We start from the raw sequence: 26364 nt of genomic DNA, 5'->3' as shown, positions 1-26364 counted from the left end.
CGATCCGTCCACCGGCTGCAGGGACATAAATACCTCATGCACCGCCGGACCAGCCGAGTACAGGAGGGTGGCCAGCTTGCCGTCGTCCGTTGTTTCCATTGTGGCCCTGAAATACATCTCCAGCCTATCCATCCACATCTTCCACCTCTGTCCCAGGCCCGATGGAGCACCCGAGATATCAAACTCAGGCATTGGCTGTAGGGACCCCGGTGGTTTCGGCGGAGGGGCAGGTGGAAGCACAGGCGGTACTGGACCCACAGCAGCAGGAGCAGCAGCAGCAGCAGCATCCTGGTTCATGGTGGAGAGCGCACAGGCACCCCACACGATTGGCAAGAAAGGGGCCGCAACTCACCACTAGCCGTGATCTTCGTGAAGGTGTCACTCCAGCCAGCATGCAGACAATGATGTGTCCAAAAATTGAGTAGAGGAAGGGACAGACTCCTAGTGCAACAGCAGGCTCCCCATGGAGTTCCCCTGCCTCTGCTCGACGATAATGGTGGAAATTGTCAAAGTTTCCTCATGAAATTGACATGTGCTGTGTTCAGCGACCATCCGCCGCTGAAGTTTCCAAAAATTAAGCCCGGATGGCTCACCGACGCTTCGTTATGAAGCCGTGAGTCTCCGAGGCCTGTTCATCAAAATGGCCGCCAGCCGCGTGCGTCGCTCCCTTCTCTGCGGTCGGAGTTCGTCGCGCGCTCACACGCGATCATCTGCGCTGCGTCGAAACTCCCCCGCGTGTCCCAGGAAGCGATCCCGGTCTCGTCGCCACTGTTGGCGGTCTCCGATGGGCCGCCTCCGTGAGCCCCCCACCCCCTGTGGTAATCAGACACAGAGACGGAGATGTGGTCGGTGTGGGCTCCCCGGTGAACTGACGTCACCAGGAGCCGCCCCGTTTATTTAAACAGGCACGCGACGGAGTTGACGTCACTCCGTCGCGTGCGTACCCTTAAAGGGGCAACGCCACAGTGGCCATGTATGTATTGCACACCAGAAAGCTGCTTGTCTCCTGGCTTACACAAGGAAACTTGTCATAATGTCACAACCATCAACGTGCTTGTCTAGTAGTGAACCCCGTCCTGTCTGCGCGCTCCTCTCTGCGTCATTGAGCGCAAGCGGGGCAGGGTGCGGTACACAGACACGCTGCTCCCATGCCGGACCCCTGATGAATGAACTAATTAAATACCCCCTTCCCCCCAGCCGGGTCTCTGCTATGGAGATACTTTATGGCAATGAATAAAGTAGAACAGACCCATAACTACTCTTTAGTGCATATTATGGGGTGCAATTGAATGAGTGCACTTTTCTAGAGCAAGTTTATCAAAGTCTGATAATACACCTTGTAATGGTATGTTCTGTAATTTCACTTTTGATGATGTAAATACAGATGCAGAATATGGGGTGCAGGGCTCCTGCTGCACAGAGCCTCGATGCTTCTAATCTAACAGGTCAGTTCCCTGTGTGCAGAACAACCCTGTAGGCTGGGAAGTGTAGATACGTGTGGCATGCATGCACGTGCGTGCCTTTGTGTGGTACGTGCGTGTGTGTGGCACGTGCGTGTGCGTGCCTGATAAAACACCTTGTAACGTTATGTCCTGTAATTTCACTTTTGATGATGTAAATACAGATGCAGAATATGGGGTGCAGGGCTTCTCCTGCACAGAGCCCCGATGCTTCTAATCTAACAGGTCAGTTCCCTGTGTGCAGAACAGTCCTCCAGGCTGGGAAGCTTAGATGCGTGTGGCACGTATGCACGTGTTTATGCGTGTGCGGGCGTGAGTATGTGCGCGTGGCTGATAAAACGCCTTGTAATGTTATGTCCTGTAATTTCACTTTTGATGATGTAAATACAGATGCAGAATATGGGGTGCAGGGCTCCTGCTGCACAGAGCCTCGATGCTTCCAATCCAACAGGTCAGTTCCCTGTGTGCAGAACAGTCCTCCAGGCTGGGAAGTGTAGATACGTGTGGCATGCATGCACGTGTGTGTGCGGGCGTGAGTGCGTGCGTGTGTTGGACATGGGGGCGAACGCACGCGCAAAGGACGCTGCGTGGAACCAGGCAAAGTGCTGAGTGCTTGGGATGCGCGTCCACGTCTAAAGCCTCCTGGAAATTAATGTGTAAAGTTGCCCCCCCAACCCCCATTCGCATTGCTTTATTGATTGCGGGGAACCCCGCAGCATTTAGTCCCTCCTCCTGTGAAGTGGATGAAACGTAAAGTGATGGCAATTAAAGTGACGTCATCAATGTGCGCATGAGTGCACCCCTGTGTATCACAAGTCCTGATTGGTCATTACTGACGGAGGGACACGCCCAGGAAAATAGACACATAGGCTAGGAGCATGCGCAGAGTGGAGAGGCGGCTCTCCTAGGCTAGGAGCGTGCGCAGAGTGGAGATGTGCCATTCATGGACAAGGAGCATGCGCACAGTGGAGAGGTGTCTCTCCTAAGCTAGGAGCGTGCGCAGAGTGGAGACGTGCCATTCATGGACAAGGAGCATGCGCACAGTGGAGAGGTGTCTCTCCTAGGCTAGGAGCATGCGCACTGGAGACACTGCCTCGTGTCTCGCCCCTGTTCTGCGGGGCGGGGTCAGTTGCCCGGATTCTCCTTCTCCAGGAGTCGGAGGTGAGAGGTTTATTATCCCCCCCCCCTTATTCCAGCCTTTATTCTGGGCTCATATATCCCCTTCCCCGAGGTTTAAGACAGGGGGTGTCAGGTGCCCCACAAGCTTCTTCCTCATATGTTCACACTCCGGCAACCCCTCCCGCTCACTCTGCTCTCCCCCAGCCACTCCTGTCCCCCCCCACCCACTCAAATCCCCCCTCCCTGGCCACTCCTGCTCTCCCCCCTGGCCACTCCTGCTCTCCCCCCTGGCCACTCCTGCTCTCTCCCCTGGCCACTCCTGTACCCCCCACCCACTCAAATCCCCCCTCCCTGGTCACTCCTGCTCTCCCCCCTGACCCCTCCCGGCCACTCTGCTCTCCCCCAGCCACTCCTGTCCCCCCCACCCACTGAAATCCCCCCTCCCTGGTCACTCCTGCTCTCCCCCCTGACCCCTCCCGCTCCCGGCCACTCTTGCTCTCCCCCTGCCACTCCTGTCCCCCCCCCCACCCACTCAAATCCCCCCTCCCTGGTCACTCCTGCTCTCCCCCTACCCACTCTTGCTCTCCCCGACCTCCAGTCCATCAGGTGAATATGAAATAACAGGAGGGCTAAGACACCCCCTGGCCACTCCTGTTCTCCCCTCCCCCTTCTGGCCACTCCTGCTTTCCCCGGCCTCTAGTCCATCAGGTAAATATTAAATGACAGGAGGGCTAAGCCCCACCCCAGCAACTCCTGCTCCCCCCTGCCCACTCCTGCTCTCCCTGGCCTCCAGTCCATCAGGTAAATATTAAATAACAGGAGGGTTAAGACACCCCCTGGCCACTCCTGCTCCCCCCCTTCCGGCCACTCCTGCTCTCCCCGGCCGCCAGTCCATCAGGTAAATATTAAATAACAGGAGGGCTAAGGCACCCCCCTGTTTCACCCCTGTGTCTGTCTCAAGATTTTCAGTCCACATTCCCTCTAAATCCAAAGGCACCCTCATTTTTAATTCACAATTATGTAGCACAGCGAGATCACAGGGACCAGGGGCTGGGGGCATACAGCGACAACACAGGCCACCAGAAGGGTTGGTGGGGCACACAGCAAGATCACAGGAAGCCAGAGATCCTAGGGGCATATAGCGACATAACGGGGGACCAGACAGGTCCTCTTGACCCCCACCCACCCCTCTCCTCCTCTTGACCCCCCGACCCCTCTCCTCTTAGCCCTTCCTCAAAACGTCACTAAATATACAATGGGCCTCACTACACGGGTCCATGTTCCCGGAATAGGGACTTACCGGGTCATTCCGACCTTCGAGGACCCGGTAAATCCCCATTCCGGTAACCATTTCCCATTCCCATTTGGGAATGGGGATGGAGCTAATAACGGTACCGCAATTTGCGGTACCGTTATTAGCTCTGAAGTCCCTTAGCGGGTCCCGTCCTTAACACCTGGTAAAACCAGGCGTTAGGGAAAGGACCTGCTAAGAGACCTCGTAGTAGGGGGGGTAAGGGATTAACGGCACCGGTGCCCTTACCAGTGCCGGTAATCCCTTACTGCCTACCGTTTAATGAGGCCCAATGTCTAATTGGTTACACATCTATAGGACCCTTGATCATGCGGTCCTCTATCATTGGTTACTTTCTAACCTCTGTAAGTACCTTCCCAACCTACGTTGGCAGCACACAGGCTGAACATCCAGGTGCAGATGAGCTAGTCTTAACCATAGCTTCCCACCAATTAACATATCCATCCATCATCACCTCAGTGCCCCACTGTAAATTAGGTCTTTTGAACTCAGCCTTGAACATGTTCTTTGCTCCGGGGAGTGAAAGCACTCTCTACCCTCATGCGTAGGTGTGACCATCATGCTCGTCCAACTTCTCCCCACGTGAATAAAGACCACAAAATCGAGCTTTTCGGTGTATTAAAATACTATTCTTTAATAGACCTCTGACGTCTTCTTGTTTCTGTCCATGCCTTCTGAACAGAAGCTTCGTTCTTTCACACAATTTGTATCTAATGTCGGCTCACCCCAGCCTGATATGGCCTTGGCTTCATGGCTCATCTAATTTCACCTTTCTGAGTTTTTCCCCTGTAATTCACTTGTTTTCTAACTGCGCCGTACTTGGAAAATGGAAAAAAAAACAGCTTTCCCTTTCTTGCTCCGTACTGCCATTGTACATAGTGGGAACATCCATCCTTTACTGTTCTCACTCCAATATATATGTATACATGCATGTGGATCTGTTGGCGCATGCCACAATCTATTCACTATAATGCTAGCCTTTTAAGAATATTTCATCTGCTTGCGTTTCTTTGAATGTTTACACGTGTGAAATAGCTGGATCCCTCCCTTATGTCTGCAGCATAAGTCTTGTCATCTTGATCCCAAGATGTCATTTATTTCGATTCTTTCTTGATGCCTTATAGAATTGTCTGCATTCTCTAATCTCGGCATCTCTTCTTTATTCATCAGTTTTATTCTATTGGCCCTCATTCCAACCCAGGTGGTAAGTTCCCTACTTTACCACCATGGTGTAAACTCTGTCTTATGGATGGCGGATTTACCGCCCCATTCCAAGGTGAGTGGGGTGGGAAATCCCCAATCCCCATTTACCCTTCCCCATTCCCATTCTTGCCCCATAGGGCATAATGGGAGTGGGGAAGGCGCTAATTATGTACGGTGCCGTAATTAGCGCCAAGGACGCTTAGCGCCTTGGTACTTAACACCTGCTAAAAGCAGGCGTTAAGGGTTGACGGCGCCGTTATACCCTTAACGCCTGGGTTGGAATGAGGGCCATTGTCTCGTATGCAGGTATGATTTCCTCAGTGGGAACCTTGCCTCCCAGATCTTGCTAGGTATCGGTACTTTTACTGGAACTGCATGTGTTTCCCACTCCGGGATCCATCATACAGGTGCTGTGGGAGAGATGGTTGAGGTGGGGGTACTTTGCTCCTCCTCTACACTTCCATTTGAATTGACCCCCAAACCTTTTAGTTTTATTTTTGATCTAGACCTGTTCTTTGTACTGTGCAGTGAAGCCTTAAGCTTCAGTGCACTGGGCCTCATTCCGAGATTGGAGGTATTCATGGCGCTATTTGCGCCATGACTGCCTCCAATAACTGGTCCGGCACCGGTCTTGTTCAATGGGGACTTGCTGGTGTAGTCTGACCCTGGTGGGACTGGTAAGTCCCCATTGAAGAAACCATTCCCCCATAGGGCTCAATGGAAATGGGGAGGGCGCTAATGACGGGCTCGCGAATGGCAAGCCCGTCATTAGCACCCTGATCCCATAGCGGGACCCGCTGTCACAAAACACAATAATAGGAGGAGAGGTCGACACTCTCCCCCGAACCACAGAAGCCGAATGAAGTCAACCCTCCCACCGTGGTTGGCACAGGTACCTGATATATATATAGACAGGACACCACGTGGCAGCCAGTGGGGGGAAGAGGGTTAGGGAGAGGTTGTGGATAGGGTGAGGAATTTTAGGAACACCGGATAGAGGGTAGAGGAAAAACCTAGTTTGGATAGGACTGGGGAAGTACAGGGAAACACCCTACACTTAATAATACTTGTAACACCATAATCTGCAATACCTTGATTTCTTGATTTCATATATGCCTGTTACCTGATAACCCCTACCTTGAGAACATCTTAATACATGTATCTCACACTCTATATGTCATCGACATGAAACAAACAAAGCATGATTAGCAAATGAAACATACAATGGGAATTCTCCCAAGATGAAGACATGACACATGGCCCCTTGGGCTGGTATATGCAACACTTAAGCAACTAACAAGTACAACGAGCACAACAAGTACTTAAACGTGTATAACATAAAGATTTGTTAAATGCTTTCTTGCAGCATAACAGAAGAATATGCACAGTCTCTCAGTAGGTCGTTGTCCCCATACGCCTAACAAACACTGAGTATCTTTGTGAGCATGCTCGTAATCACATGTGCATTTCATCAATGACCAATAAGCCCATCCCGCACTTATCTTGTGTCCGGGAAGCTCCTGAGCCTTCCCGGACGTTGAATACTGTTGCCCGTAGCAGCCGTGAAGAACTCTCTTCTCCCGCTGCAAAGTGCTCGCGCCTGCCGCCTCTGTGATCATGCCAATTTCATAGCGGGCGGCTCCTGACTCTTCCGATGCTGCTCCGACCGACGCAGCTTCGACCTCCAAACAAAATAAGCCACACCTGCCGCACGCCGTGAGCCGTTCATAAACTGTTAGCAATCAAGATCAGCTGGCCCCACGCGCGCCCGTCAGTAAACTACCCAGCCTCCCAAGTACTGCCGGGAATTGTAGTTTCGTTGGATTTTTTCAGTGTTTTAGCCCTCTGAGCCCAGTGTACACATGCTTGCCCTTATTCCTGACATTACCTCCTCTCCGAAGGCCCTTCCCAGGACCTGGCTTACCCGGATGCTGTCGATGAAATTGTTTAACCAACCTTGGAGCATGTACTGATTCCGCCAGCTCCCAGGAACAGTCCTCCGGCCCATAACCTGTCCAGTTAATCAGGTACCATAACCGTTGATTCCTTATTTTTGCATCCAGAATACTTTTCACTTCATACTCCATCTGACCTTCTTTCATGATGGCTGGTGGTCTTTTAGCAGTCATCCCCGGAGCTGCGGGTTTAAGTAAAGAGACATGGAATACCGGATGGATAGGTACATTTTTTGGTAAACGTAGTTTCATCGCAGTGGCTGACACACATTTAATTATCACGTAGGGCCCAATAAAACGAGGCAGAAATTTTCGAGAGCCTATCAAGGCTAAATTTCGTGTGGATAACCACACCTTATCTCCCACTGCATATTTAGGACCTGCTTGTCTATGTCTGTCAGCTTGACTCTTGTATTGTCTTTTGGCTTGTTCTAGATTTGCCCGTGCCTTTTGCCTGATCTCCAGAAGCAACTGCTTACGCTCTTGTAACGCGGGGATTTGTCCCACTTCTGGCAAATGTTCGGGTAGCATATTCTGCACTTGTCCATATAAACATTCATTTGGTGCCATTCCCAGGGAAGTGTGATAGGTATTATTGTATGTGAATTCTGCCAACCATAAAGCTTGTACCCAAGAATCTCTGCCATCTCCCAAGTACCCTCTTAAATATTGCTCTAGGGTCTGATTAACGCGTTCTGTTTGCCCATCAGTTTGAGGATGATAGCTAGTAGAGAGCGCACAATTGATTCCCAGCATCTGACAAAAGGCACGCCAAAACCTGGAGGTGAATTGTGAACCTCTATCCGATATTATACACTTTGGTAGCCCATGCAATCTGACCACATGTTGCAAGAATAACTCTGCCAACTTTCCTGCTCCTGGTATTCCGGCACATGGAACAAAGTGAGCCTGCTTAGACATGAAGTCCACTACTACCCAAATGGTATCATAACCATTATCAGGAGGTAAATCCGTAATGAAATCCATCGAAATGGAAGTCCATAGCTGACTTGGTGTTGGTAAGGGCTGTAACAACCCTCTCTTCTTCCCATGCTCTGCCTTGTTACGTGCACAATTCTCACATAACCTTAAGTACTTCTCCGAGTCTTGTTTTACTGTGGGCCACCAGAAATATTTCCCTAGCATCTCTTGCATCTTTCTCAAACCTGCATGCCCTGCCAATGGAGAATTATGGCACCAGTATAATGCTTGCTTTTGTAAATCCTTGGTGGGCAAGTACAGTCTACCCTGATGATAGGGTAAACCTTCCCGTAGAGTACGTGCGGGATGAGTTTTACACCATTCCTGCAGTTGTCTAACTGGTAAAGCCTTCTTGACCTGCTCAATGATTTTCTGTGTAATAGCCCCGACAATTCTTTCAGGTGAAATAACACTTTTAATTTCCCCTACTGAATTATCCACATTTTGTTGTCTAGACAAAGCATCCGCTTTCCCATTCTTACTACCTGGCCTGAATGTAACCACAAAATCAAATTCATTAAAATATTGAGACCAACGTAGTTGCCTAGGGCTTAGCGATTGTGCCGTTGTGAAGTATTGCAAGTTTTTGTGGTCTGTTACCACCACCACCTGATGTCTTGCACCCATCAAATAATGTCTCCATTCCACAAATGCTAATCGAATGGCCAATAATTCTTTATCCGTAATAGAATAGTTTTGTTCACATCCTGACAATTTCTTAGAAAAAAAAGCCACAGGTTGCAAAATTCCCTCTTCATCCTTCTGTGATAGAATAGCTCCTACTGCCACATTACTAGCATCAGTTTCTACCTGAAAAGCTCTCTCTAGTTTAGGATGTCTTAACACAGGAGCAGTAGTGAATGCTGTTTTTAGTTGTTGAAATGCTTGCTCTGCCTCCACACTCCATGTAAATCTCACTGCCTTTTTTAGTAGTTGTGTAATTGGACTAACGATCTTGGAGAAATTTCCAATAAAACGTCTGTAGAAATTAGCAAACCCCAAAAAAGATTGACAGGCCGATTCATGGAATAAATGTGCGCCGAAAATCCCGGCGCAGAGGGGCCAATACGTGCGCTGCGCCGAAAATTAGCGCAAAGCGCAGGGAAACCAGCGCACGTCGATTCATGGAAGTCCGTGCGCAAGAAAAGCAGAGGACGTGCGCGGAAATAGCGCGCGGCGCAGGCCGGCGCACAGGTCAACCAACGTCGTGCGCCACGGCCACTGCGCTATCACTCCGAGCGCAGCGCACAGCTCTAAAGTAGGCGGAACACAGGGCGGGACACTCGGAATGGGGAATAAAATGGGGCACAACACTCGGAATGGGGAAGAATGTGGGCGGCACGGGGAAAGTTTAGGAGGCAAGTGCGCGGAACGCCCACACGCTCGCATACAACACGTATTCATGGAATAGAATAGGGCAAAAAAGCGCACGCTCAAAGCAGCGCACAGGCACAAACAGGCACAAACACGACCGCCACAAGAAAGCAGGCGGTAGCGTCTCTGCGCCTGCAAGAAATGTGCGCTAAAAGGTGCGCCAACAAATAGCACCTATATACAGACATGATCAATGTCCAATACTGTGGCCCTCCAGGACAAATGACGTACAAAGGGGTACCCACAAACACAGACACGCGCTGAGAGAAAAAATAAACGTGTGCGTGTATACCGGGGTGCGCGGTAAGTTGCACACGCGATATGGCCGGGTACGTGGATTTCAGGGGTGCGCGGGAAGTTCCACACGCGACATGGCAGTGTACGTGGATTGCAGGGGTGCGCGGGAAGTTGCACACGCGATATGGCCGGGTACGTGGATTCCAGGGGTGCGCGGGAAGTTCCACACGCGATTAGTCAGGGTACGTGGATTGCAGGGGTGCGCGGGAAGTTCCACACGCGATATGGCAGTGTACGTGGATTGCAGGGGTGCGCGGGAAGTTGCACACGCGATATGGCCGGGTACGTGGATTCCAGGGGTGCGCGGGAAGTTCCACACGCGATATGGCAGGGTACGTGGATTCCAGGGTTGCGCGGGAAGTTCCACACGCGATATGGCAGGGTACGTGGATTTCAGGGGTGCGCGGGAAGTTCCACACGCGATATGGCCGGCTACGTGGATTTCAGGGGTGCGCGGGAAGTTCCACACGCGATTAGTCAGGGTATGTGGATTGCAGGGGTGCGCGGGAAGTTCCACACGCGATATGGCCGGCTACGTGGATTTCAGGGGTGCGCGGGAAGTTCCACACGCGATTAGTCAGGGTACGTGGATTTCAGGGGTGCGCGGGAAGTTCCACACGCGATATGGCCGGCTACGTGGATTTCAGGGGTGCGCGGGAAGTTCCACACGCGATATGGCAGGGTACGTGGATTCCAGGGGTGCGCGGGAAGTTCCACACGCGATATGGCAGGGTACGTGGATTTCAGGGGTGCGCGGGAAGTTCCACACGCGATATGGCCGGCTACGTGGATTTCAGGGGTGCGCGGGAAGTTCCACACGCGATTAGTCAGGGTACGTGGATTGCAGGGGTGCACGGGAAGTTCCACACGCGATATGGCCGGCTACGTGGATTTCAGGGGTGCGCGGGAAGTTCCACATGCGATTAGTCAGGGTACGTGGATTTCAGGGGTGCGCGGGAAGTTCCACACGCGATATGGCCGGCTACGTGGATTTCAGGGGTGCGCGGGAAGTTCCACACGCGATATGGCAGGGTACGTGGATTCCAGGGGTGCGCGGGAAGTTCCACACGCGATATGGCAGGGTACGTGGATTTCAGCGGTGCGCGGGAAGTTCCACACGCGATATGGCCGGCTACGTGGATTTCAGGGGTGCGCGGGAAGTTCCACACGCGATTAGTCAGGGTACGTGGATTGCAGGGGTGCGCGGGAAGTTCCACACGCGATATGGCCGGCTACGTGGATTTCAGGGGTGCGCGGGAAGTTCCACACGCGATTAGTCAGGGTACGTGGATTTCAGGGGTGCGCGGGAAGTTCCACACGCGATATGGCCGGCTACGTGGATTTCAGGGGTGCGCGGGAAGTTCCACACGCGATATGGCCGGCTACGTGGATTTCAGGGGTGCGCGGGAAGTTCCACACGCGATATGGCCGGCTACGTGGATTTCAGGGGTGCGCGGGAAGTTCCACACGCGAATTGGCTGTGTGCTCCCAGGCATTACCTGTACACCCTCCACGGCCCCTGCAGGCAGCACACACCACAGGGAACTACCCTGCACACCTGCTCATGTCTCCCACCACCCCCACCCCCCATCCACCAGGGACACCCTCCACCAGGCCCCCACCCATGTCCAACCCATGTCTCCCACCACCCCCACCCCCAGCACTGTGGGGAACCTGCCAGCAGGCCCCCACCCATGTCCAACCCATGTCTCCCACCACCCCCACCCCCCATCCACCAGGGACACCCTCCACCAGGCCCCCACCCATGTCTCCCACCACCCCCAACCCCCCATCCACCAGGGACACCCTCCACCAGGCCCCCACCCATGTCTCCCACCACCCCCACCCCCCATCCACCAGGGACACCCTCCACCAGGCCCCCACCCATGTCTCCCACCACCCCCACCCCCAGCACTGTGGGGAACCTGCCAGCAGGCCCCCACCCATGTCCAACCCATGTCTCCCACCACCCCCACCCCCCATCCACCAGGGACACCCTCCACCAGGCCCCCACCCATGTCTCCCACCACCCCCAACCCCCCATCCACCAGGGACACCCTCCACCAGGCCCCCACCCATGTCCAACCCATGTCTCCCACCACCCCCAACCCCCCATCCACCAGGGACACCCTCCACCAGGCCCCCACCCATGTCCAACCCATGTCTCCCACCACCCCCACCCCCAGCACTGTGGGGAACCTGCCAGCAGGCCCCCACCCATGTCCAACCCATGTCTCCCACCACCCCCAACCCCCCATCCACCAGGGACACCCTCCACCAGGCCCCCACCCATGTCTCCCACCACCCCCACCCCCAGCACTGTGGGGAACCTGCCAGCAGGCCCCCACCCATGTCCAACCCATGTCTCCCACCACCCCCACCCCCCATCCACCAGGGACACCCTCCACCAGGCCCCCACCCATGTCTCCCACCACCCCCAACCCCCCATCCACCAGGGACACCCTCCACCAGGCCCCCACCCATGTCTCCCACCACCCCCAACCCCCCATCCACCAGGGACACCCTCCACCAGGCCCCCACCCATGTCCAACCCATGTCTCCCACCACCCCCACCCCCAGCACTGTGGGGAACCTGCCAGCAGGCCCCCACCCATGTCCAACTTATGTCTCCCACCACCCCCACCCCCCATCCACCAGGGACACCCTCCACCAGGCCCCCACCCATGTCCAACCCATGTCTCCCACCACCCCCACCCCCAGCACTGTGGGGAACCTGCCAGCAGGCCCCCACCCATGTCCAACCCATGTCTCCCACCACCCCCACCCCCCATCCACCAGGGACACCCTCCACCAGGCCCCCACCCATGTCTCCCACCACCCCAACCCCCCATCCACCAGGGACACCCTCCACCAGGCCCCCACCCATGTCTCCCACCACCCCCACCCCCCATCCACCAGGGACACCCTCCACCAGGCCCCCACCCATGTCTCCCACCACCCCCACCCCCCATCCACCAGGGACACCCTCCACCAGGCCCCCACCCATGTCCAACCCATGTCTCCCACCACCCCCAACCCCCCATCCACCAGGGACACCCTCCACCAGGCCCCCACCCATGTCCAACCCATGTCTCCCACCACCCCCACCCCCAGCACTGTGGGGAACCTGCCAGCAGGCCCCCACCCATGTCCAACCCATGTCTCCCACCACCCCCAACCCCCCATCCACCAGGGACACCCTCCACCAGGCCCCCACCCATGTCTCCCACCACCCCCACCCCCCATCCACCAGGGACACCCTCCACCAGGCCCCCACCCATGTCTCCCACCACCCCCACCCCCCATCCACCAGGGACACCCTCCACCAGGCCCCCACCCATGTCCAACCCATGTCTCCCACCACCCCCACCCCCAGCACTGTGGGGAACCTGCCAGCAGGCCCCCACCCATGTCCAACCCATGTCTCCCACCACCCCCACCCCCCATCCACCAGGGACACCCTCCACCAGGCCCCCACCCATGTCTCCCACCACCCCCAACCCCCCATCCACCAGGGACACCCTCCACCAGGCCCCCACCCATGTCCAACCCATGTCTCCCACCACCCCCAACCCCCCATCCACCAGGGACACCCTCCACCAGGCCCCCACCCATGTCCAACCCATGTCTCCCACCACCCCCACCCCCAGCACTGTGGGGAACCTGCCAGCAGGCCCCCACCCATGTCCAACCCATGTCTCCCACCACCCCCAACCCCCCATCCACCAGGGACACCCTCCACCAGGCCCCCACCCATGTCTCCCACCACCCCCACCCCCAGCACTGTGGGGAACCTGCCAGCAGGCCCCCACCCATGTCCAACCCATGTCTCCCACCACCCCCACCCCCCATCCACCAGGGACACCCTCCACCAGGCCCCCACCCATGTCTCCCACCACCCCCAACCCCCCATCCACCAGGGACACCCTCCACCAGGCCCCCACCCATGTCTCCCACCACCCCCACCCCCCATCCACCAGGGACACCCTCCACCAGGCCCCCACCCATGTCCAACCCATGTCTCCCACCACCCCCAACCCCCCATCCACCAGGGACACCCTCCACCAGGCCCCCACCCATGTCCAACCCATGTCTCCCACCACCCCCACCCCCAGCACTGTGGGGAACCTGCCAGCAGGCCCCCACCCATGTCCAACCCATGTCTCCCACCACCCCCAACCCCCCATCCACCAGGGACACCCTCCACCAGGCCCCCACCCATGTCTCCCACCACCCCCACCCCCCATCCACCAGGGACACCCTCCACCAGGCCCCCACCCATGTCTCCCACCACCCCCACCCCCCATCCACCAGGGACACCCTCCACCAGGCCCCCACCCATGTCCAACCCATGTCTCCCACCACCCCCAACCCCCCATCCACCAGGGACACCCTCCACCAGGCCCCCACCCATGTCCCCCTGGCCCCAGGTCCTGACGATACACAATCATGGCAGTAATGGCCAGCATACCCAGCACAAACACCCAGGCAAGGATTGCATGCACCCACATAGTGAATGCAATCACATGACACAACCCCAAAGGCAAGTATGCAAAAGAACACATGTCCGTCACACACACATACACAATGGGTGCAAGTGAATGTCAAAACCCATATCATGACATGTAAGAAACCAAAGAGAAAATGACACAAGTGTAAGATAATATAAAAATGTATTAAAAACAAAAAATAAGTAAACTAAGAAAACATACAACTATGTGGCAAAGTAAATAAAAGGTCCATGTCCGAGAACAAAAATGATAAACCAAAAAACAAAGGATTAATAAATCAATAGAATTTGTCCAAAGCAAAACCATGTAGTAGGAAATCAAAGAAAAACCATTACGTCATGGTGTAAACAATAAGAAAATAAAAAAATGTATCTCCCAAAAAATAACAATATATACAGGAATGTTCCAGGGTCCATGAGCCCAACACCACAAATGAAACCTAATACTAACTAATTAAAAAAATATGTACAAAAAAGTGGCCATTGTCCAAGCGGTCCAAAATAATAAAAATAAATAAAGGAAACCTAGCACTAACTAACTAAAAAACTATATACAAAGGCAGCGGGCTAGTCCTGCGGCTCACTTGGTGATGCTGGCCAGGGCATCCTCGAACTCCATGTCAATGTCCTGGAGGCGGGACTCAGTCCTGGCCCCGAGGTCTCGCAGGGACAACCCCATGTGCTCACCAAAATCCCTGCGAGCCTCCTCGAGGCACTCAGCCCGCCTCAATGCCCGACGCATGGAGATCTCCGCCCTGGCCATGGCGAGCCGCTCCTCTTCCGCCCGCTGCCGCTCCGCACCTATCCGCTGGCCAAACTCCTCCCACACGGAACACACCGCCATGCCAGGGTTGCCCTGCCCTCCGGCCGATGCCTGCCCCTCTGATCTTGATGGCCCTGAGCCATGATGCCTCCCACGTCGAGCCCGCTGCTGCCTCCGACGCCACTGCCTCTGCCAGCACGACGGCATCCAGGCTGATGGTAACCACCGACGCCGTCGTGCACGTGCCCTGCCCGATGATGCCGGCACATCTTCCATCTGCTGGGGTCCACTTGCTGTGTTGTCCACCCCTGCTGGACCTCCGACTCCCAACTGTGGCAGGGATGGGATCCCCACCGAGCTGGCTGCATTGGTCGGGGCAGGTCCACAGGGGGCCATGGTGGCATCTGGGCAGGAAGACGGCAAGGAGAACGACCGGTGGATAGCCTGCACAGAGGAGGAGAGGGCCGTCAGATTGGCCAACACATGCAGGAACCCCCCGAACATGGCCGATCCCAATTGGGCCACGTCGGCACGGTGCACTTCGTGATGACGTGCGTGCTCCTCCCGGGAAGCACGCACGTCATCACGAATCACAGCCGTGCGCATCGCGACCCCAATCAGGACCTGCTCCACGCGGCCAGGGGTTCCCACGGCCGCAGGTGGAGGGGAGTCAGTTGACATGGACATCCCCTCTACCTGCGGACGGGCCTGGGACGGGGCATCCCTGCTGGTGCATGGTGGTGCACTCACAGGGTCAGGGACAGCGACATGCACAGGCACCTCCACGGTGACCTGTGCTGCCTCCTGCCCCTGGCCCTGGACTGCACCACTTGCACCAGCAGGGATGCTCCCACCAGGCCCCATGTGTGCACCAGTGTCGGCCTCCTCCTCCTCTGTGCAAACCACCAACCTGGATGGCTCCTCACCGTCTCCCGCCGTAGCAGGCCCCTGTGGGGGCTCACCCACCCCTTCCGCTGCAGCCGTGGGGGCATCCCCGCCGCCTTGCTCCACAGCGCCGTCTCCGCCCTCTTCTTCACTAGCCGCTGCGTAGAGGGAGACAAAGGACACAAGCATCAGGCTACTGTACAATGGTCCCCTAGACAGGAAGCAATAGCAGATGAGCACCCCTGTCAAAGTACACTTCCATCATGTCCCTCCACAACACATCGGTCAGTCCAGGCAAAACACACACAGTAACAGGCATGGTGCATGCCATGCACATTTCCATGCATGTCCAATTGACTCTTGAAACATTCAATGATATGTAACTCACATGCATCATGGCTCATGCATATCACATGCACACACTTCACCTCAGTCACATCCATCTGGCCCCAAACACAACTAACACAGGCGAAACAAGGGTAAGTTGGGTGCGTCACTGAATCTGTGCATTGTCACACACATGTGTCATGCATCCATGGCATGCACAAGTCACAGACACGCAGGTCAGGCACACAGACATGGCTACCATATATGTACCTGAAGAAATTAATTAATGAAAATACAGGACTCTGCGCCAACAACTCAAGTTGAGTTAAATCTTAGATTATGCTTTATTGATCATCCATGACCATTGAGCCCATAATTGATAACATGTTTCGGCTCCACTGAGCCTTTTTCAAATCCGGGCTACCCATAATTGTAATATAGGACATACAATATATCATAGTCAAAAAACAATTTGTATGAACGACATCATAAAGTATAACATAATACCAGTTTTCAAATATCGTGACCACAAAATATGCATAATAACATGAAAGAAATTAGACAGAAAAACAAGGATGGGCAAAAGGGAAGGGTTCATGGGTGTAGAAAAATAGGCAAACATATCATAATACATTGTTATGTTTGAGTAAACAGAAAAAGAGCACAAAAAACAGAAACAAAAACACAAACAAAAAGAAAAAAGAACCCATTAGTAATCATTATTCTTCAATTCATTGAATAATATAACCAAATTCTGCAATGGTCCCTTGAGACAAACTGACAACTTGGTGGATGTCCTTACCCGAAATTTGATGTAACCAGTTCTTATGACTATTTGTCCATGTAGTAGTAACGGGGTGCAATCCCCAATATCAATCTAAACAAAAAATGTAAGTAGCGAAGGTAAATAAAACTGATTGTCCAATTTAGAATATACATTAATTGTGTATATCAAGGTTGCCTGTGGCAACTAGGCATTTTCATGAGAATAAATCCCGCCCTTCACCAAACGGGCAAAACAACTCTTCTTAATGGTCACAGGCCATTTCTGCCTTATTCAAAACAATTCATTATAAGTTCCGTAGTGAAGACAATTGTACCTGGCATCAGCACCCATCCTTCACCCCCATCCATGTCCAGGTACAGAGACTGGCATGCTCTCATGTCCTAAATCTGCATAGGCCTCCCCATGACGCATTTCAACACATGCAACAACCATGTGGGTCACACATCACTGGTCGCACATGCATTACCATGATGTCCCTGCACACATACATGCATACATGGCCCATGGCACACATACAGGCAAGTATCATAGAACCAGCACACCGCAACATGCCCTGTCTCACACAGTAATGCTTGCACACTTACCGCTCAACTCCAGACGGGCCTCCCTCTCAAGGACCTGGGCGTGGAGCGCTGGGCGTACGCGTTCCAGGACCCTCTTCTGGATGGAACTCATGCGGCCCCGGCCCCCCTCCACGAGGCGCCGGGCCTTCACAAGGGTCCTGGACCTCAAGTCCTCCCAGCGCTTCTTGATCTTCTGGACGTTGCGGGTTGCCACCCCCTCCGCGTTGATGGCAACCACACAGTCGGCCCAGATCCTCTCCCGTCCTTCCTTGCTGGCGCGGGACGATCCAAAGAGGGCATCATACTGCCCCAGGACATGCTCCACCAGGACACCAACTTCGGTGGCAGTGAAGCTGGTGCCCCTCTGCCCCTCTGGCCTGGGGTTGCCACTGGTGCCAGATGTGGAAGTGCCCGACATGGCAACCCCAGAGGCAGGTGTGGGTGGGCAACTGGGTCCTGGGGCTGGGCTGTGGAGCGATGTAATCCCAGTTGGGAGTCTTCAGTTCCAGCAGGGGTGGACACAGCAACTGGACCCCTGCAGATGGCTGATGTGCAGGCACCAAATGGCAGGGCACGGTGGCAGCAGGCAGGCAGGCAGGCAGGCAGCAGCAGATAGCACGTGGGAGGCTGCTCAGGGCACTGGGGGGGCAGTAACTCGGCCTTCTGGGCAGGAGCGTGGTGTTCCGTGTGTTTTCGGGTGGCCAGCTTGATACGGAGTGATTTGGCACGTGAAATTCCTGCACGTCAGCGTGAAATCCGAGGAAAGGCCCTTAGCGCGTAAGTGCGTCAGCACGCATACGCGAATCTATTGGACCAGAGTCCCTCACCGCGTAAGCGCGTCTGACGTGATCCGCACGGGCGTTCCCCACTCAGCACGTGATGACGGAGCACACGTGGAAATACTGCACGTCAGAGTGTCATCGCGTGTAATTGGTCAAAAGTGCGCGTACACGCGATTGGCCTATGTATGTGTATTTCATCGCGTGTAATTGGCCAAAAGTGCGCGTACACGCGATTGGCCTATGTACGTGTATTTCATCGCGTGTAATTGGCCAAAAGTGCGCGTACACGCGATTGGCCTATGTACGTGTATTTCATCGCGTGTAATTGGCCAAAAGTGCGCGTACACGCCATTGGCCTATGTACGTGTATTTCAGGGGTGCGCGGCCACTTACACACGCAAGTACGTCAGCGCACCTGTATGCCTGCTGCGTGGGAATTTCCACACGCTATTGGAGTGGGAACTAGATTCCAGGGGTGCGAGGGTCACACGCTCGCCTAGAACACGCGCAAGGCATTAATTTGCGCACTTTTCAATAAACAAGCCAGATGCCAGGATGAACATACCGTTCCTAGCAGCAGTGGCAGTGGGCTACCAAAGGAGGAGGAGGAGGAGAGTCAGGGCCAGAATATTCACACCCAGAACCAGCCTATTCGGGATGCCTGATGACCAGGTGTATGGGAGGTACAGGTTTCCAGCACACATCATACTGGACCTGGTCAGTGAGTGGGAGGATGACCTCACATCACCCACCCTGTGCTCCCAAGCACTCAGCCCCCTGCAGAAGGTCCTGAATGTACTGCACTTCTTGGCCACTGGATCCTTTCAGCGGACAAGTGCCATAGTGGGTGGTGTGTCACAGGCCACGCAGTCACGCTGCCTACACCAGGTCTTGAACATCATCACTGCACGGCCATCAGTCCGCAGGCACATATATCTCCCCAGGACTCATGCAGAAAGGCGGACGTGCATCCAGGAATTCTATGGTGTGGCTCAATTCCCCAAAGTGCTTGGTGCAATTGACTGCACACATGTGGCTCTACGTCCACCCAGGGCAACAGAGCACATCTATAGAAACCGCAAGCACTGGCATTCCATCAACGTGCAAGTTGTATGCAATGCCAAGGGAATAATCACATCAGTATATGCCAACTATCCCGGGTCCACCCACGACAGCTTCATCTACAGAATGTCTACCCTATGCCGGGACCTAGAGGCTGGCCAGCCTGGAGATACATGGCTGCTTGGTGAGCATGAATGCCACTGCACATGCATGCATGTCAGATACTGGGTCATGACACAACACCACTAATGATACCCATCACCACCTCCGCAGGGGACAGTGCCTACCCTATCAGCCCCCACATGATGACCCCAATCCGGAACCCCACCACGCCACCCGAGGTAAGGTACAACACAGCCCACATTGCAACACGGGGCATAGTGGAGCGCACATTCGGAGTGCTGAAGTCACGCTTTCGCTCCCTTGACCGTTCTGGCGGGCAGCTGTTATATGCTCCCCGAATAGTGTGCAGGATCATAGTGGCAGCATGTGTCCTGCACAACGTTGCAACACGCCGGGGCCTGCCCGTGGACATGGTGGTGCCCCCACATCCACAACCACATGCACGCCCGCTGCGCATGGGAGGGGAAAGGGCACGGGGGGAGGCAGCCCGTACGCAACTGGTGGCCAACTTCTTCACCTAGGAATCACAGTGCTGGCTAGTGCACACTGCTCTGGCACATACCATCTGACAATCAATGATGACACTACCTGACAATGTCACAATATTACTTGACAATAAACTGTCAGATACACATCAGCCTGAGATTGTTAACATGGAAGTGTCACTATGTGTGCACCCCTACCTACACATACACCAGCAATGCATCACAACGAAAAGACACAACTCCATCAATCAAATATGCATTGCCACAGGCGATTCACTACATGACAACATTGCCATGTCACCCATTCCCTTCACAGTCCCGCCACTGAGGACACCATGTCATGGTATGTGAGAGCAAACAAACTGGCCATCACAACATGACACCAGTGTCACAAATAGCAGTGCCCCAAATGGAACATAGCCGCACTTGAACAGCTAACCGCGCTGGAGCCACTACTACACACCTGTGTAAGAGTAATTTCAATCAAATTACACACCAACCCACCCTGAAGCCCACCCAAACAAGACACAATGCATGTAATCAATGGTAGTCTCATTACCTGATTCTGCTGGTATGTCCTCACCGTCCAGATGTACAGTGATGGCGCCACGCTAAAGTGTCAGTGCACATCTACCGACATGTAGTCTGACTCCAGAGAGTATGCCCGTGTGAAGAACTGTGTGAAATACCTGCAAAACATGAGCAACATATGTAAGTAGAGGCACATATCAAAACATCATGCATAGTTAGGTGCAACAACAATGTACACTATGAATGTCTACACAGTATTGACTATGGACTGGCCAACAGCTCATGGGAGTCCAATGTCACCGTGTAATTTGCTGTCACTTGGGCACACCCTTTGCAAGCCCATGGAAACGGAAGCAGGAGGGGTGTGGATGTCTGCTACCCAAGCATCGAAACCAAACTCAGGACAAGCCTGCATGTGCCCAGCCACAATACAGTGTATGCCCAGGTACCCACACAAGGCAACACTCTTGGAAAAGAAAAAAGAAAATTGAGAAAAAATGGCCATGAAAGGGCCGGCGGGGGGGGGGCACCTATGAGGTCCGAGGACAGGATGCACGCCACAATCCACCTGTGTGGATCATGGGAAACTAAAACACCCCATAGGCTCGTGGCCCACACGGCTACTCTGTTGTGGGAGATGAGTCGCTATCGCTCTGGCCAGACCCTGCAGCTGACTCAGGAGGTGGGGGAGCTGCCTCAGAAGATGGTGTGACAATGGGAGGCAGCCCACGCAAAGCACGAGTTTGCTCCTCCATGGCTGCAAGCAGGCGGGTCTGGTAGTTCTGGTTCTGGGTTATAATCATGCGGAGGTCCCCATGCAGTAACTTCCGGGATGACCTGACCTCCGCACGAGTTGCCTGCATCTCGGCCGAGAGCGTCCGTGTCAGACGCTCCAGCTGCTCCTCTGTCCTTCTATGGGATGAAGCCTCAAGCTCTAACAGGGTCGACCTGAGGTGATGGAATTCTTCCCTCAGGCCTTCCCTGTGGCGCTGGGACTCCATGGAAAGTGATTCCCGCAGAGTCGCCAGTGCCGCCCGCCTGTCCATGTTGGACGCCAACATATCCTCCCTGTGTGCCTGGCAGATGGACTCTGTAGCCTGCTCCAGTCACTCCATCAGCCTTTCTGGGGGGACAATGGAAGTGGCCACCCTATCCATGGCCTGTGCAATCATCTCGGATGATGCTGCCTGTTGGGTGGCCATACCGTAGATGGATTGCTCCCAAGCGGTATTGCCAGGTGGCATACGGCCACCACGTTGACGGGCACCACACCTGCCTGGGGCAAGGCGGACTGCGCCTTGCTGTGCCGGCAAGGCCTCAGGCTGCAGGACTGCATTCCCTCTCTGATCTGCAGCCCCAGGAACAGGATCAGAGATTGTGTGGTGTGGCCCTGCATCCGTAACCACCGGAGGCTGAGCTGCCGACACTGACATCCCCATTGAGGGCAATGGCCCGGCTGCAGGTGGGTCGGACAGAGGAGATTCTCTCCCAAGAACACTCACCTGCGACTGCACATAGGTGTCATCCTCCGAGTCTACACCTGAATACTGCTCGGGGGAGGAACCCCCAGAGACACCCCTCGACAGCACGACCTGCAGCAATTGTGGGTTTTCACCCACAAACACACCACGTCCCTCACTTGTGGAAGGTCGGCCCGGGTTGCCCTCCTGGGACGGCTCAACCACCACATCCCCAGCATCAACAAGTGCTTCGTCCCCTGCAAAGACATGAAAGAGAAAAATGGAAACAGGCATTAGCACCATGGCATGCAACAAGGGCTGATGAACAACAGAGGCAGTAGTTCTACGACACATGTCCCACATGACTGGGAGACCTCCTATGCATTCACCATCACTGGGTCTGTAGGGGAGGCTCAGGGCATACAATGTACAGATTGGAGAGCAACGCCTGCTCACCATGCTGCCTAGCACTGCCATCACACATTGGCCGGTGATTGCCATGTCAAAGGCACATGCCATCACACACATGGCATGTGACATAGCCACCAAGTGAAGAGGGAGAGGAGGGCAACTTTTTTGGATTTCAACCACTCTGGTCCTGACATTGCATCGTCACATCAATAAGTTAACATGTTGTACATGGATCTGCTAGTCCAAATTGGCCACGATGCACAGTGCCTTGTCTACATCAACTAAATGCAGTAAACAATGAGATTCCACCTCCCCATCACCTGTAAAGGAATCATATAGCATTCGTGAAGCACCGGTCCAGAAATGTATGAAGGTACAGCGGAGCACTGAGGGGTGGTGGGGCAGAAGGGGATGCCAGTCAACAATCCTACTGGTGCTGGTGTCATTCATGTCACGCAAGTGCAGGGGTGGGTGGCACAATGAAGTGCAAGGGGAAGTGGCGGCTGGAAGTGCTGTACAAGGTAAGTAGGACTTAACGTCAAGGGCAGATGGTGTTAGGCGCAGACAAGTGCTGGGGGGGGGTGCCCTATAGGGGTACAGAGACAATCATGCAGTGCTGTGGGCTTGGAGGGGACAGGGGAGGTACACACTGCATCTGGCTCGGCAAGGTCCTTGCAGATTTCTATGTGTCCTGCAGAGTTGTCACATGCCGCAGATATGTGCCCTTGGATTGGGGATCTCATCTTGGTGAAAAGGGTGAGGCGCTATTGCCTTTGGAGCATGTGGCAGGCCAGTTTGCCAGAGGATGGGCATGATGCAGGACATTCCCTCTCTGCCACCCGGCACCTGTGGTTTGGGTTCACAAGATCCGAGTCATGCCAGGACTCTGCATTGGCATGGGGCTTCAGACAGGTGGTCATGACCGTGGCAAAGACATCCAGTGTACCTGACATAGAGTGGAGCATGGAGTGGGCCCTGTCAGGATGGGAGTGAGCCTAAGGGGGAGCTGGATGGGGGGGAGATTTTGGCAGCATGAGCCTCGACTGACACACACTTCATGGGTTGGAATACCAAGAAGGTGTGTGACAGTGGTGAGGGTGGCTTTGCCTGTGGGGTGGTGAGGGTGAGCTGGGAGGAGAGGAGAATGTGATCACTCCAGGAGAGAGGAGTGCAGAGATGGACGGAGAGGGGAAAGTCAGATGAGATCAGAGCATCAAGAGTGTGCCCTGCAGTATGAGTAGGGACAGACGGGAGTCTAGAGGGTGAGAGGGAGTTGCTGAGGTCACAGAAAGGTCACGTGGGGGGGTCAACAAGCATGCAGGTGGATGCGTACAGCACCAAGGAAGAGGATTTCTGTGTCTGGGGACATGAGTGAGGAGGAGAGGTGAGGACACTCAGAAAGGAAGTAGTACATTTGACCAGTTTTCCCAGACACAGTACGCACAGTTTGTGAATGTCAAGTTGTGGTAGAGAGAGACGTCACACAAGCCATTCCAGAGTGGAGTAGGTCTAAGTAGGAGTGGCAGGAATACCCTCAGGGAAGCCAAGGGCACACCCCCCCTGCACAGTAGTGGCGGGCCAAGGAGAGGGTCTCCTGAACATCAGGTAGGAGTGTGTGAAGGATGCAGACAGAGCTGGCCGTCAGACATGTTTCCATGAGACCAAGGATGTCAAGGTGCATAACCTCATGTAAGTGACAGATATCGGAGGAATGCCTGATGCAGCCGCAGTGAAAGGAGTGTAATTGTGGAGGAGGTTGACAGCCTTGTAGGACTTACGGGGAGTGCTAGTGATCAGAGGTGCAGCATGTGTGGGAGTTGGAGTGGGAGGCGGAGAAGGATCATGGGAGGGTGCAGGGAGGCAGTGCAGGATTGATGAGGAGAGAGGAGGGGGGACAGCAGGAGAGGAAAGGAAGTTGATGAGATGTGGGTAGCATTTCTCAAGGAGAATGAGGTTGGCCTAAGGGCCTTGGACTGAGATGCTCCCATTACCATGCACATCAATTGTGGCCTCTGAGGATTGGAAGGAGGCCAGGAGTACACCCCAACGGGTCCCACCATTGATGGTGGAAGAGGAGCAAGGAGAGAGGACAGGGACCATGTGAAGGGTCTATGGGACAGGCAAAGGCATGTATGAGCAGATGTCAGTGAGAGTTAGCTTTGAGTAGGCTCAGATGCACTTGTCAGCAATAGGGTGGGTCGCATTGGAGGGCAGGGTGCCCTCATTTGACTGTTGGCAAGCAGGTGTCGTGAGTAGGGCACGATGGTCTGAACTGTAGAAGTCATGGAAGATAGACCATGAAGAGCAGCATGGAGTGTGAGGGAATGGGGCTCAAAACCAGACGGTACCAAAGCACACAGGTAGGAGGTGGATGTCAAGGCAACATCTACACTATGACAGCATGTTGGTTGGCATTTATATACAGAGGACGCATTAGCATGTGGTATCATTGCATGTCAGGCATGTGAAGATGAAACTTGATTGGCTGGGGGAAAGTATAGGAATGGTATGTAAGACATCAGATGAATAGACAGGGGAGTATGAGCAACAATGTAGTGACAAAATGACAATTCAAGGGCAACTTCCATGGTGTAGGGCCATATGTGCACTGTTGCCAGTAGGGATAGTGCTGTGGGCAGATGGTGTTGCACTGAACATACTGGATGAGGCACATGGGTGCCACTATCAACTCTGCCACACACCCCCTTGACAGGCACCCAACATGAATGCTTCACACACACACCATGCACATGGATAATACACACATGCATGTGCACTCACCGGATGATGCCTCGTAATCAGGGAGATCTCCCACACCTTGGAGTTGTCCCTCGGTGACGTAGGATCCAGCTACGGACTCGTGTGGTGTGAGTTCTATTTCCTGTGCTGGGGACCCACCTCCAGTCACCAAGGTTGCGGCATGACTTGAGGCCAGCTTATCCTTTGCCCTGCGCTTAAGGTCATTCCAGCGCTTCTGGCAATCACTAGCTGTGCGCCTCACTACTCCAAGGGCACTTATTCTGTCAGCAATGGTCTGCCAGTGTGCCTGGCGTCTGGCATGTGTGGTCTTGGACCCTGCAACGATGACCATTTCCCTATCATGATCTGACACATACTGAACAAGTGCATTCAGTTCGGCGTCTGTGAAGCTTGGCTTCCTTGATGGGCCGGACTGTGCAGCCGTGCCTGGGGCATCAGCCTGTGCCGGACGTGCACTCTTCCTCTTGCGCTTGGAAGGTGGTGGGGATCCAGAGTGTCCTACGCCGCTGTGGACACTAGGGGCAGGAGCCGTGGTGGACTCAGTACTGGGTGTGTGGGATTGCACACTCAGCATGGGAGTAGGTGCAGGCATTGGGGGTAGTGGGATGGGGTCAGGCCTGATCTGAGGTGCATGAACTAGGACCGACACAGTCTTGGCAGGGTGTATGAGAGGTGGGGTGGATGGAGACACACCCTGGCTACGGGGGCCAGCAGATGACCTATCTGGCATAGATGCGCGTGCCCTGATGACACCAATGTGCACCGGTGCACGTGCAGTGGACCTGCTGACCTGGATGTCAGCGATGGGATCACCCTCGGACAGGTCTGGTGCCACAATGGGCTGGTCCGACAAGGGCTGATCAGGGTTGGTATCAGCCACGTGACTCTCAACTGGGGGGGGGGGGCATGGGTGTCCCTGACTGGTCCTCCAGACTGGGGGGGACAGGGGCACCCTGCAAGTCACAACCACGTCCCCTAGTGGATCCTCCACGGCCACCACGTGTGGCTCGGCCACCTTTGCCACCCTTACGGCTTGCACGCCTCCCAACCATGGCACTGATGTTATTGTGCGTATGGGAGTCGGTGTGCACAATTGTCCTGGGCAATTGGGTGTCAAAGGGGTTGGGTACCAGATGGTATTCGTACCCTAGTGCAGTGGCAAGGCTATATGACACCCCTGGGGAAAGATGACGGGTCACGCAACGCACAGGCAC

The 26364-nt window shown here is 54.5% G+C and overlaps 1 long non-coding RNA gene and 1 pseudogene across 1 annotated transcript; one reads left to right on the top strand and one right to left on the bottom strand.

Annotated features, from left to right (window-relative positions):
• The first annotated feature begins 2507 nt into the window (after positions 1–2507).
• Positions 2508–26364, top strand: part of LOC138514443 (zinc finger protein 91-like) — a 234691-nt pseudogene continuing 210834 nt past the window's right edge.
• On the bottom strand, positions 16496–17279 carry LOC138513133 (uncharacterized). The gene is made up of 2 exons (XR_011281723.1): positions 16989–17279; positions 16496–16606 (listed from the first exon to the last, which is right to left on the bottom strand). It is a non-coding gene; the product is annotated as an uncharacterized lncRNA (long non-coding RNA).

Source organism: Ambystoma mexicanum, chromosome 12 (genome assembly GCF_040938575.1).
Source record: "Ambystoma mexicanum isolate Mex_15411 chromosome 12, UKY_AmexF1_1, whole genome shotgun sequence".
NCBI lineage: Eukaryota > Metazoa > Chordata > Amphibia > Caudata > Ambystomatidae > Ambystoma > Ambystoma mexicanum.
This window is presented reverse-complemented; position numbering and strand designations above follow the sequence as displayed.